Source organism: Phyllostomus hastatus, unplaced genomic scaffold (assembly GCF_019186645.2).
Source record: "Phyllostomus hastatus isolate PE091 unplaced genomic scaffold, TTU_PhHast_1.1 phas_contig_524, whole genome shotgun sequence".
Taxonomy (NCBI): Eukaryota; Metazoa; Chordata; class Mammalia; order Chiroptera; family Phyllostomidae; genus Phyllostomus; species Phyllostomus hastatus.
The window spans coordinates 14,055,699-14,068,806 of NW_025333900.1; the positions used below are offsets into that span (position 1 = coordinate 14,055,699).

At 36.3% G+C, this 13,108-nt stretch overlaps 1 protein-coding gene across 10 annotated transcripts in view; it reads left to right on the forward strand.

Moving 5' to 3' along the window:
- The window catches only part of EVI5 (ecotropic viral integration site 5), a 211,714-nt gene that overhangs the window by 9,681 nt on the left and 188,925 nt on the right, over positions 1 to 13,108 (forward strand). For 2 of the 10 annotated variants that reach the window (XM_045847078.1, XM_045847079.1), the window contains exon 2: positions 9,638 to 9,732. The exons of the other annotated variants lie outside the window; for them this stretch is intronic. The gene's annotated coding sequence lies outside the window, so the exon portion shown is untranslated. The remainder of the gene's footprint in view (positions 1 to 9,637; positions 9,733 to 13,108) is intronic. 10 annotated transcript variants of the gene reach the window in all.

Consider the following 13,108-nt stretch of genomic DNA (forward strand, 5'->3'; position numbering starts at 1 on the left):
AATCCTTGCTCTCATAAAATTTACAAACAAGGGGAAGACACAGCTGATAAAGTCTTGTTTCTGAGCAAGATAATTTTTGTAAGAAAGGGTTATTTAGTGATTAACTTTGTCTTAAAACTTGAGGCTCTCTTTGACTACTAAGTAAAAATGCTGAGTGTAGTAAAAGTTTTAAATCTTAAAATTTTTTGAGGTAAGATGTACATACAGAAAAATGCACAGAACTTAAAAACACAGTTGATTGAGTTCTGATGCGTGTATATGCCTATGTGAATCTCTTCCTCATGTTTCCTTTAGCCAGTCCCTGTGGTCCTAATATCTTTTACCACAAATTAGTTTTTCTTGTTCTTGAACTTCATACATAGGATAATACAGTGTGTATTCTTTACTGTCTGGCTTCTTTTGTTCAACATGTGTTTTTGAAATTTATTCATGTTGTTGCTCATATCAGTAGTTCTTTTTAATGGGTGTGTAGTAAGTAGTACATTGTATGACTGTAACACAAGTTGTTTACACATTCTTCTATTTGGCTACTGTGGATAAAGCTGTTGTGAATACTTGGCTGCTAGTCTTTTTATGGACATGCGTTTTTGTTTCTCTTGCTTAAATAATGAAGGCAGAATTATTGGGTCATAGGGCAGATGTATGTTTAACTTCAGAAAACATTGCAAAACAGTTTTCCCAAGTGGTTATATCATTTTACATTCCAACCAGCAATCTATATGATAGGTCTACTTGAATGGCAAATCAGAACTGAATTTCAGAAAGATTATTCTGGTACAGTTGGATACAAGACTTGAAATGGGGAAAATACAAAGAAGTAATATGGTTGAAAATTAATGTATTCTTTTTCTAAGGAATTGATAGGGAGGGAGGAAATCTTACAGATTTTAGACCTATGATGTGTGGGGTAAGCGTAAGGGAGGGGTCAGCTGACCCCCAGGGATCTGCCATGGGCTGCTGGATATTGGTGTGTCAATCATTAATGGAGGGAACACAGTGGAGGAGTAGATTTTGGAGGGGAAATGGATAATAATCATGTTTTCTTTATAAATAGTAATAGGGGCAGTAGGAAGTAGATAACTTTGGAAGTGTGTGTAGTGAGGAGCAGCCCAGGATGGAATTGGAACTTTGGGGTCCATTGACATTTAAGAAATGAGCTGATGAAGAGTAGTCTGCAAAGGAACAGAAGGAGTGAGTAGTAGCTTCTACAGAAGGAAAACCAGGGAAGTGATTTGACAGAATCTGAAAGAATAGAGCTTGAAGAAGGAGGGAGGGGCTTGAATGTTGCCATGACTAAAAAATATGTACAGCCTTTTTTAGCTTAATCTCTTTTTCTTTCTTCCTTTCCTTTCCTTTCCTTTCCTTTCCTTTCCTTTCCTTTCCTTTCCTTTCCTTTCCTTTCCTTTCCTTTCCTTTCCTTTCCTTTCCTTTCCTTTTTTTTTATTGTTGTTCAAGTACAGTTGTCTCCACTTTCACCTTACCATGCCCCTCACCTCACCCATCCCCACCCTCAAACTCCCCAACCTCCCACCCTCAAACCTACTTGAGCTTAATTTTTTAAAATATCTGTTAAAATTTAAAATATATTATTTAACTCAATAGTTGCACTTTATTGAATAACTTATAGAAAATCTCATAAATGTGAAAAGATGTGTTTAGAGGTGTTATGGCACCTAGTATACAATAGTAAAAATTTGGAAACATCCCAAGTATCCATCAGTAAGGGATTGTCTAAATAAAATATGGTGCATTCATATGATAGAAGCTATGCAGTTAATGGGATATGGTACACACATTCACAGTATTAGCTTCCTATTGCTGCTATAATATATTTAGCATAAACTTAGTGGCTTAAAACAAATGTCTTCACTGGGCTCAAGTCAAGGTATTGGCAGGGATGGTTCCTAGGAAAGAATCTGGTTCCTTGCCTTTTCCAGCTGCTAGAGTTGCATCCCTCCTATTTCTTGTGTTGTATTCTTAGTCCCTTCATCTTCAAGGGCAACTGCATAGCATCTTCAGAAGGACCCAACCCAGATAATTCAGTTCAGTATAACCTCCTCATCATAGGATCCTTAACTTAATCACACCTGCCAAATTCCTTAACAGATATTCCCCCCTTATAATTTTATGATTCTTCCTTTACCAGAGTCAGCATACTTAAAGTAATTAAAATGACTTGCATTAAAATTATATTTTTAGGCCTTTGTTGTGATTTGGACATTATGTACGCTTTTGGAAAATTATGTTGAAGATTCTTATTGTCATTGTAGGGTTTTACAAAACAGTGGTAATTCATTTTTATTTCCTATTGTGTATGGAGTGAAAGTCCTTAACACTTCTTCACACGGTGCTTGATATATTGTGTATACTAAGTTTAAAAAAATTCACATAGTATGTGATGTATTTTCAGAGCTACTTGTCTTGAATTTGTGCTTTTTTTAGGACTAGATTGAAACATAAGGAAACAGGTATTTTAGTACTCTTGTTGCTGCCAGGAAAAAATTATGTATATGGATATGCCTATTAAAAACATACCTCTGTTTTTGTAACGATGGAATGTTGAGGTCAGGGAACAGGCTTATTGGCTCCTTACCCATGAACTTTGCTTAGCTATAGCAATTTTAGATGAAGCTCAAAAGATCAAATTGTAGTTATCTAATGCTCTTATTAGTATATTTTAGATAGCATTCTCTCTTCCCAGTTTTAATACAAAAGTATTTGTGGGGAAATTTACATCTAATTTGGAATTACAATACAATATTGCACATAATAATAATTATCTCTTCTATGAAGGAAAACAACTTTAGTTTTTGTTGAGAATCTAGTGTGATGCTGTTTTGCAAATAATTTAATTATAATAATAACTGGTGGCAGAAGAAAATAGCGTAGTGTAGTAGAAAGAGGCAGCATTTTACTTTGTCATTTAATCTCTCTGAGTTTGGTCTGTTCCTTCATTAGAAAAATGTATATTTTCATATTGTGAAAAGTTGGTCATGAAGAATGGAAAAAATGTAAAGTACCTTGAACAGTGCCTGGCATATGTTTTGATGCTCAATATGAATAGCAGATATTATGATTTTGTGATTATATTATTAAAAGAGACTAAAAAATACAGAAAAGGGCAAATGGAATTGAAGATAATACATAAGGAAGGTTTGTCTGATAGCAGTATTGGTTTAATTTTTTTCTTCAGTTTTTTAAAAATGTTATTGATTATGCTATTCAGTTATACTGATTTTCCCCCCTATGCCCCCTCCACTCAGTACCATCCACTCCCTCAGGCAGTCCCCCCCTCCCTACTGTTAAAGTCCATGGGCCATGCTTATAAATTCTTTGGCTACTCCACTTCCTAACCTGTACTTTATATCCCTGTGGCTATTCTGTAACTACCTATTTGTACTTTTTAATTCCCTCACCTCTTCACCCATTCTCCCCCACATGCCCCTCTCATCTGGCAACCATCAAAAATGCTCTCCATATTTATGATTTTGTCTTTGTTCTTTTGATTGCTTAGTTTTTTAGATTCAGTTGTTGATACAGAGGTATTTATTTCCATTTTATTATTCATAGTTTTGATCATCTTTTTCTTAAATAAGTCCCTTTAACGTTTCATATAATAATGGTTCAGTGATGATGAACTCCTTTAGTTTTTTCTTGTTTGGGAAGGTCTTTATTTGCCCTTCAGTTCTAAATGTTAGCTTTGCTGGGTCGAGTAACCTTGGATGTAAGTCCCTGCTTTTTATGACTGAATATTTCTTGCCAGTCCCTTCTAGCCTGCAAAGTTTCTTTTGAGAAATCAGCTGACAGTCTTATGGGAACTCCTCTTAGGTAACTAACTTCTTTCCTCTTGCTGCTTTTAAGATTCTCTCTTTATCTTTAACCTTTGGCATTTTAATGATGATGTGTCTTGGAGTGGGCTTCTTTGCATCTAGCTGTTTTGGGCCTCTCTGTGCTTCCTGGACTTGTATGTCTATTTCCTTCACCAAGTTAGGGAAGTTTTCTTTCATAGTTTTTTCAAATAGATTTTGAATTTCTTGCTCTTTCTCTTCTTCTGCCACCCCTATGATGCTAATGTGGGACCTCTTGAAGTTGTCCCACAGGCTGCTTATACTACCCTGCTTTTTGGGATTCTTTTTTCTTCTTGTTCTTATTGGTTATTTTTTGCTTCCTTCTGTTCCAAATCATTGATTTGATTCTTGGCTTCATCCACTCTACTCTAAAGCTTTCTTTATTTCCATTAGTGTATCCTTCGTTTCTGACTGAATCTTTTTTATGCTGTTGAAGTCTTCACTAAGTTCCTTGAGCATCCTTATAACCAGTGTTTTGAACTCTGCCTCTGACAGATTGCTTATCTCCATTTCATTTAGCTCTTTTTCTAGAGTTTGGATCTGTTCTTTCATTTGGGCCATGTTTCTCTGTCTCCTCGTTTTGGCAGCCTGCCTGTGTTTGTTTGTATGCATTAAGTAGAACTGCTTTGACTCATTGTCTTGGTGGTGTGGCCTAATATTGTCTTGGTAGGTGTCCTGTGGGGTCCAGTGGCATGGCCTCCCCTGTCACCCAGGCTGAATGAATACTCAAGGTGTGCCCTGCGTGTGGACTGAGTACACCCTTCTCTTGTAGTTGAGCCTTGGTTGCTGTTGGCAGATCAATGGGAGGGCTTTACCCAGGCCAGTCAGATGTTAGAACTGGCTGTGACCACTTCCCTCCAACCTCCACCCTCTGTGGAGGATCAGCTGTATAGGGGCAGGGTGGTGATGCTCCAACATGGTCTGTAGCTGTTCACTGGGTGCATTGTCCTTGGGGTTTCCCAGGTGGTGCAGGCCAAGGTCAGCCCCCTACCTGTGTTTTGCCCAGGGTCACCCTGCCTGCGCTATAAAGCACTCTGAGATGGCTGCTACTTGTGCTGGGCTGGAGATTGCCAGGTGAAGCCAAGCTGTGAATCTAATCTGGCTGCTGCCAGTGCTCACTGAGGACAGCTGTTGCTTATTTGAGAGGATTTAGTAAGTTGTTCAGCGCAAGCCAAGACCAGCCATTCATATGGAAAAATTGCTGGGGTGGGCCCATAAGTTGGGTGGGGCAGAGTCTCTGGGGATCTCTAAGGTGGGTCAAACAGTATTGTCCAGGTTGATGGTATCTCAGATATGGCACTAGCTTGCTAGCTTTGTGGGTGGAGGGTTTAGAAAAGGGACAGTAGCCTCTGCACACCTTGATGCCATACACTTCAGTTTCTCCATGTATGCCACTGGTGCCTTTCAAGCTGGTACCTCAGTGCTGGGGCTTGGAGAGAGGCAGTCTGAGTAGATGAGTTCATGTTTGGGTTTTTTAAGAGGAACTGCTTGGGGCTCCAGCAGTTTCTTCCACAGACTCAATCCCTGTTGGATTTTGCAGCCAGATGTTGTAGGCACTTAGGAATCCTGGGCTGGGGGACCTGGTGTGGTACTCCTCTCTCCTGATATCCCTCTAAATTATTATGTACCACACATGGTGTGGGATCAGCCCATTCTGCATCTGCACCCCTCTTGCCAGTCTGGATGGATGTAGTTTCTTTAATTTCATAGTTTTCAGAATTCCATTCAACTCAATTTTTGATGGCTCTGTGTGATGGTTGTTCTTTATTTTAGTTGTGATTTTGATGTGGCTGTGCAAAGAGGTGAGCCATGTCTGTCTACACTGCTGTCATGACTGGAAATCTTTCATTTAGTTTTGAATGACTAGAATGGCTAAGAGGATTACCAGAACTACCTATAAGAGTTTTCTCATATGAGTAGTGATATTGTTTACCTTATATATTTGTTGTTTGATGCACGGTATGTGCTTAAAAACGCTGGTTATTTTATTCTTTGGGTGGGTTAGGTTGGCTTGGAGATAGGAGAGGTTGTACATTTATATACTTTTAAAAATAGATTGTGTTTACTGAAGTGTATTAGCAGTAAATTAGACACTACTTAAAAAACAACTTTTATTTATTATCAGAGAGAGGGGAAGGGAGGGAAAGAGGGAGGGGAACATTGCTCAGAACACCCCCAAAATGGGGACCTGACCCACAACCTAGGCATGTGCCCTGTCTGGAATCGAACTGGTGACCTTTTGTTTTGCAGGGTGGTGCTCAATACACTGAGCTGTACCAGCCAAGGCAGAGGTCATTTTGTTTCTTTACCATGATCAAAACAATTCAGATCTATAGTTCATGGTAATTTTTGTTATTTGATCAAGGTACTTTAAAGGGTCATTATTTCTTCTTAAGAAATAAGTATAACATAGCAATGAATATACTGAATATAATATGAAAAATCTTTTAATACTAGGTGTTAGATAAAATGATCAGTTAAAATATTTTATTAAATTTTTGAATAAAATTGAACTTGTATAGCTCTTAAAGAGGTTCAAAGGCTAAATGAATGCTAATTCTTCAAGGTAATTGCATGCTATAATCTAGTATAGTTTTGGATATCTCAGACATCTTATTCACATGAAATGTTTCAGTCAGACAGTATATGAAAATCAGCAATATTCAGATGTTTTGAATGGGTTGGCAAAATATATATGTGTGTGTTAACTTTATATGTAGCTTACAGTATTTCTGAGCTGTGACAGTCCAATAGAATTAAGGAAATTTAGTTAACTAGAAAGCAGTGCATGTGGTATCTGTTAAGTAAAGTTATTTAACAGTGAATAGTATTTCAGTTGTCTCCATTTCCCCAACACCACTTTCAAATGTTTATTGACTGTCTGTATACTATTTGGAGAACTGTCTATTTAGGTTGTGTGCCCATTTTTAATTGGATTATTTGGGTTTTTTGTGTGTTGAGTTTTGTAAGTTCTTTATAGATTTTAGATATTAACTCCTTATCAGATATATCTCCCATTTCAGTGGGTTGTGTTTTCATTTTTTGATGGTTTCCTTTGCTGTGCAAAAGCTTTTTAGTTTGATGTAGTCCCATTTGTATATTTTTTCTTTTGTTTCCCTTGCCCGAGGAGGTATATCAGAAAAAATATTTCCATGAGAAATGTCTGAGATTTTACTGCCTATGTTTTCCTCCAGGATTTTTATGGTTCTGAGTGTAACATTTAAGTCTTTAATCCATTCTGAGGTTATTCTTGTGTATGGTGTAGAAGGTGGTCTAATTTTATTTTTTGGCACTTACCTGTCCAATTTTTCCCAACACCATTTATTGAATAGATTATCTTTATGCCATTGTATGTTTTCTCTCCATTTTCAAATATTAATTGACTATAGAGACATGGGTTTATTTCTGGGCTATCTTTTCTTTGAGACTTTTTTTATAATAGTATAACACATGGATTAAAAAAAATAAGTAAAGTCTGTAGTAGCCTGTTTTCAGAGGGGTAGGAATTTTTATGTGATCTGTTGACAGTTTTATTTTGAAATATAATTTTCATCTTGATAATTTAGTTAATCGAATTTCTTAAATACAGAATTAGATTGGTTTTGGGCAGGCCCTGTCAGTCTGTCAAATAAAATCCTCAGGGTGATGGCATATTCTGATATGTTTGCTGTGTTTTTACTTTTATGTTCTACAGTTAATTTTAACTCCCCTTGCTATCAGTGATTTATACTTGTTAGGATGTTTTGTTTTAGGACTGAATGTTTAATATCCTGGCTCCATCACTTATTAACTAATGGATCTTGGGCAAATTGTTTAACCTCCATAAACTTCAGTAAAATCTCAGGGTTATTGTGAAGATTAAATAAGATAATGTACCCAAATAGTAAAATATGCAGTAGATAATGGTTGTAACAGTAGCAATAGTATATCATTGTATACAAGTTTTGCTGTTTTGAAATTTAGCTTTAGAGGTGTGAAGGATCAGAGAGAGATGGGAATAAGCTGTATGCCTACAGAAAATAAATTAATTCAGAGAAATTTGTCATATCGACATCTAGAAGAAGGAGTCTTGTCAGCAGTATTGCCCTTATTTCCTGTTTTTTTTCCCTCTCACTGTAATTCCTGTTCTAATTTTTTATTCCTGTCGAAGCCAGTGCTCTTTAGCTTCCCTTCTTCCATCTCTGACAGCTTTCGACTTCAGTGAAAGACAGTATGTAATTCTTCTTTGTGGATATTTACGGACTGTGTTAAAACCTATACTCCATATTCATTGATAACACTCAAAGCATGCAGGATACTGTTATTTGTGTAATAATGTTGTTTATATCTGTGTTTATAGAGTTGGAACAATAATTCCTTATAACTTGCTTAAAGTATTGAAGATAGATATTAATTTGCACCACCCTTAAATCCTACTGGAACAAGGTTGAACTCAACCAAGTTGAGTGGGTGTGTGTATGTACACACACACATGCATGTACATATATATGAATGAACATGTGGAAGCAACATATATATTGTTTTGCTTTCCACATGTTTATTCAGTTGTGTGTTACATTTATTATGGCCTCAGAATGTCCAACATCTTGAAGAATGAAGAGAAATACGGTGTGTAGAGATTCAAGTTAATGAGTTTTTAATATTTACATTGAAGTAGACCACTTTGAAATTTGAGCAAACATTTTAGAATGTACTTCTAAGTTTGATACATTCCTATTTATTTTGGAAATAAATAAGAAAAGACCTTTCTGGATTCACTGGCATTACCAACACTTAGAAACTCACTAAAAATATGTGGTACTGTAAGTTGGGGAGTACTAGGGGTTTGTACTCTTGTGTAAGCAGTCAGGGTTGTAGTTTAAATAATGATCCACAAAATACCATCTCCTGTCAGATAAATACCTGTCTGCCAGTTTCCCCTTAAATTTATGGGTTTCTATAAACTTACTGTGAAATTTGAGGTGTTTGTAATAGTTTATTTCAGACTGTAAAAATAATTTATCCAATATGATATATGTGGAAGAGCTTAGAATTAAAAATAAAAATCTGTAGAATTATCCATCTATTTATTCTTTCAGGCAACTTTTGTTGTTGAGTTTCTAGTATATACTGGGTTACAGGTTAAGCATTATGGAGGGCAAAGTAGTACCTTCTCTTTGGTCAGAACAGGAAAACAGGGTGTTTTTAGGCTAAAACTCTGCTCCCTTCTTAGGAGCACTCCTAACCTGCAATCCTCACCTCAGTAATGATCTCTTAGTACCTTGCATCAGCATTGTGCTGCTTCCTCCCTTTTATTTGCTTATTGTTTGCTTTTCAGGTTAGAACATATATATATCCTGTCATGACAAAGGACTCTATAAAAATGGTTACCCCTCACTTATGAAAATAATACATATTTGTTCAAGAAGATTTAGAAAAATTAGAATATAAATAATATTAAAACTATATAGTTAATGTCTTAATATTCTATTTAGTTCTATTGTGGCAATCACTGTTGGCCTCTTCTGTTGGTGTTTTCCTTTATGGTCCTTTGACTGGCTTTGTAGCCAGAGCAAATTATTAAAAGTCTGCATGGCACTTGTATGCCAGGGTTCACAACAGCATTATTTACATTAGCCAAAAGTTTGGAAGCAACCCAAATGTCCAACAGATATATGGATAAACTACAGGTGAGTGAAGATATATACATATATAATCTTCCAATATTAAATATTTCAAGTTTTTTGTGAGCTCTGAGTTTCTAACACCTTGAAAAATGAAAGAAATATATTCAATGAAATATTTTTCAGGCATAAAAAGGATTGAAGTTCTGATAGCATGCTACATCATGGATGAACCTCGAAAACATGCTGAATGAAATGTCAGATACAAAAGGACAGATATTGTATGTATGATTCTACTTATATATATCTAGAATAGATAAGTTTATAGAGTCAGAAAGTAGATTAGGATTACCTGAGGCTGGGGAGAAGGAAGAATGGGTATAGAGTTTCTGCTTTGGATGATAAAAAAATTTTGGAAATAGACAGGTTGTACAACATTGTGAATGTACAGTTAATTCCAATGATTGTGCACTTAAAAATTGTTACAGTGGCAAAATTTATATTTGATAGATGTATGTTTTACCACAATTAGGAAACAAAGTCTGTTTGGAACTTTTAAGGGCTTGTGGCTAATTCAGTTTACTTCTTTTTTTTAATTAAAAATAGATTTTTTAATCCTCACTGGAGGATATTTTTTCATTGCTTTTAGAGAGAGAGGAAGGGAGGGAGGAAGTAGGGAGAGAGACAGAGACATCGATGTGAAAGAGAAACATTGGTTTGTTGCCTTTTAGCCTGTGCTCTGACCAGGGATCAAACCTGCAACCTGGGTATATGCCCTGACTGGAAATTAAACCCACGGCCTTTTGGTCTATGGGACGATGCTCCAACCAGCAGAACCACACAGGCCAGGGCCTGTTTTACTTCTAAGTAAGGCTGAGGTCTCTCTTGTTCCTGCTTTATCCATGTTCCCTCATTTAGGCTCCATCATTTTTGAAAAAAGACTAGCATTGATAGGTTGGTGAGCTTATGGAGAATTAGCTTTTTTTCTTATTTTTTTTTTTTGCCATAAATATGGATCACTTATAATGAAAAAATCCATAAATAAGAATTCTTTTAAAAATAAAATCAAATCAATATATTTTTCTTCTTGAACCTACTATGTAGTATTCTTTTTCTTATCCTTTTCCCATTCTTGATCATCTTTCACTTTTTTTTGGATGTGTTTACCTCATTCCTTACATATGCACATTTTATATAACCAAACTGAAGATAATTTGACACAAAAGACTCTCTCCATTCCCAAATTCATTGCTATAACATAACTTTCATTTTAATTTTGATGTATTTTCTTCTGTTCTTTGCTTATATCTTTGTTCTAATGATAACGTATATATGTTTGAGTTCTTGCTCTTTTCACTTTTTAGTGAAAATTAGCATTCTGCATATGGTTTGCTGTATTGTCTTTCTAGTCATCTTTTTAAAACAAAGTTACAACTTCTAATTTCTGGTCTGACATGGAAGTTGCCACCCTGTCCTAATAACAAGTAAAAAGCTGAACAAACTGGAAAAATAAACAATTCTTAGCTTTATCAGAGAAGTGAGGTCCTAGGACAATCCATCCACTGGCCCCCAACTTGAAGAGAGGTGGAGAATCATAACTCACTAGAGAGAAACCTGCAAGCTAAAACCTTTGTGGGTACTAGTAGTAAGTAAGGGAAACCTGAACTATAACTGAAGAACTGCTGGAAGCTCAGTGTGGACAAGTCTGAGAGATAAAACTCCAGGGGAACTCACTCATTAAGGGGCCTCCACACTTTTTACCTCCAGGAACTCCATCATGTTCTCATAGTGAATACTGGAGAAAAATTCTCTCATACTTATTTCTGGCGGAAGGGAAAAGGAACTATTTTGAAATATTCCAGAATATTCTGTTTTTAATAAGGTCTGCATTTAGGAGAAACTATTTAATCCTGCAGAGGTCACACCTGATCTGAGAGATACAAACTCTTTTCTTAAGTATTGTTAGATATATCAGGTGCACAGGTTCAAGGTCAGGATTAGCTGTGCGTTTGTATGTAATTAATGTTAAGTTTTACGTTTAAGCTGCCAGTTTGGTCATAACATGTGTTTCATAAGTGTGTGTGATATTTGATAGTAAATTGTGTCTGAGAGATACCGTGAACTTGGAAGTCAGTGTTGGTGTAGTTTTTTTTTCCCCTCACAAACTTCGAAGTCAGTGTTGTGCTCTTTTTTCATTTACCATTGTGGAAAAATATATCAATTTCATAATCCAAGAGATGTTGAAGAACTTCAGTGAATGCTACTTGTGTCCTCAAAATATCTTTGCAAGTGTTGTGAAAACTGTTTATGCCTTGAGCACAGCGATATTGTTTGCAGTGACTGTTGCAAACGTTTTGCAAAGCCAACTATTGAAGATTCTGATTAATTAATGTTAGACATTTTTGGTTGTAATTTTTAGTAATATCCATGTTTCCATCATTTGAAAAGAAAAAATTTTATTCTTTATGTTTTTATTTATGTTTATTATTTATGTATCTTTGTTTCTTTATTTCATAATTTCTAGATTATAACTAAAAACAAATAAAAATCATGTTTTATCTTATAAATATAGTAAATGCAAATTTGCAGTGTTTTAAATTTGTTTTCCCGCATTTCAGCACATAGTAGTAATGAATATATCTTTTGGATACACACGACCTATGATGTAATATTTTTGACCACAACCTCCACAGGGTTAACCAGGGCTTTGCCTGCTGGGATTTTATCAGAGCCTAACTGACCTGGGGGAAGGAAAACAACCAGTTCCAGCCCACTCTAGCCATCCTGCCCACAGTGGGAGTGAGGTGTGAGGTGTGGGGGGTAAAGGGAGGCAGGGGAACTGAGTGCATTTGGCATTCACAGTCTAGAGATATAGCCTCACGAAAAGACCAGAATCAAATTGTAGGACTATAAAATGCTTCTCTTACCCCTGGATCTTCCCACCTCGATTTTAAAGGCCTGTTTATACCAGTTTCTTTTACCCAGTACATCATATCCAACTATCAAGAAAAATTGTAAGACATATGAAAGGTCAAAAAACACAGTTTGCAGCGTTGAGCAAGGAAAAACTGAAACTGCAAAGTAAAACAAAAGTTTATTTGGGGTCTTATGGGGTTTGAATCTGGAAGATCCAGATTCGAGGTAAGACATAAGATGTGCTCAACAGAAAATACAAAGAAAGCCAGAGATTATACAGGCAAAAAGCATAAGTTGTAACAAAAAAATTCATTTCCTGTTGGTTGTGTCACCACATGGTGCAGTGACTAGTTCAAAAAGGATTTGTCTGGTCTGAGTGGTGAGATGCTGAGGTGAGCATTGAGGTGGGTACAGAGGCTCATGTTTCAGGATGTGCGTCTACGGCAAGCATGGAAGTCCAAAAGTTCTGACCTCATCTAGGTGTGGATGTTCATAAACCAAATTTCCTTAATGACTTCTGGCTCCAATTTGGGGACCCTTGACATTGTGGATTCCATTTTGAGTTGATTCTGTTCACATTTCTCCATTTTGATCGAGATCTTAACTTGGAAAGCATTGATCATCCATTTTGGTATAGAGCTGTCAGGACTATTTGGCCGTGTCCCACCTAGCGGGGTTGAAGTGTTACTGGCTTAGAACTCATAGTCCTAGGGGCAGTGATCACGTTTAAACATCAAGGAG